The sequence below is a fragment of the Salvelinus namaycush genome, unplaced genomic scaffold (genome assembly GCF_016432855.1).
Source record: "Salvelinus namaycush isolate Seneca unplaced genomic scaffold, SaNama_1.0 Scaffold3093, whole genome shotgun sequence".
Taxonomy (NCBI): Eukaryota; Metazoa; Chordata; class Actinopteri; order Salmoniformes; family Salmonidae; genus Salvelinus; species Salvelinus namaycush.
Window position 1 is genome coordinate 20,001 of NW_024060001.1, and position 342 is coordinate 20,342.

The window sequence follows — 342 nt, forward strand, 5'->3', positions numbered from 1 at the left end:
CTCTCACGTCCGTAGACATGTATGTTGACCCGGGTAGTGAGTGAAGGCCTATAGCCCTGGAGGTCCCGTATCTCCAGGGGGTAAGCTGTACTCTCACGTCCGTAGACATGTATGTTGACCCGGGATAGTGAGTGAAGGCCTATAGCCCTGGAGGTCCGTATCTCCAGGGGGTAAGCTGTACTCTCACGTCCGTAGACATGTATGTTGACCCGGATAGTGAGTGAAGGCCTATAGCCCTGGAGGTCCGTATCTCCAGGGGGTAAGCTGTACTCTCACGTCCGTAGACATGTATGTTGACCCGGGTAGTGAGTGAAGGCCTATAGCCCTGGAGGTCCGTATCTC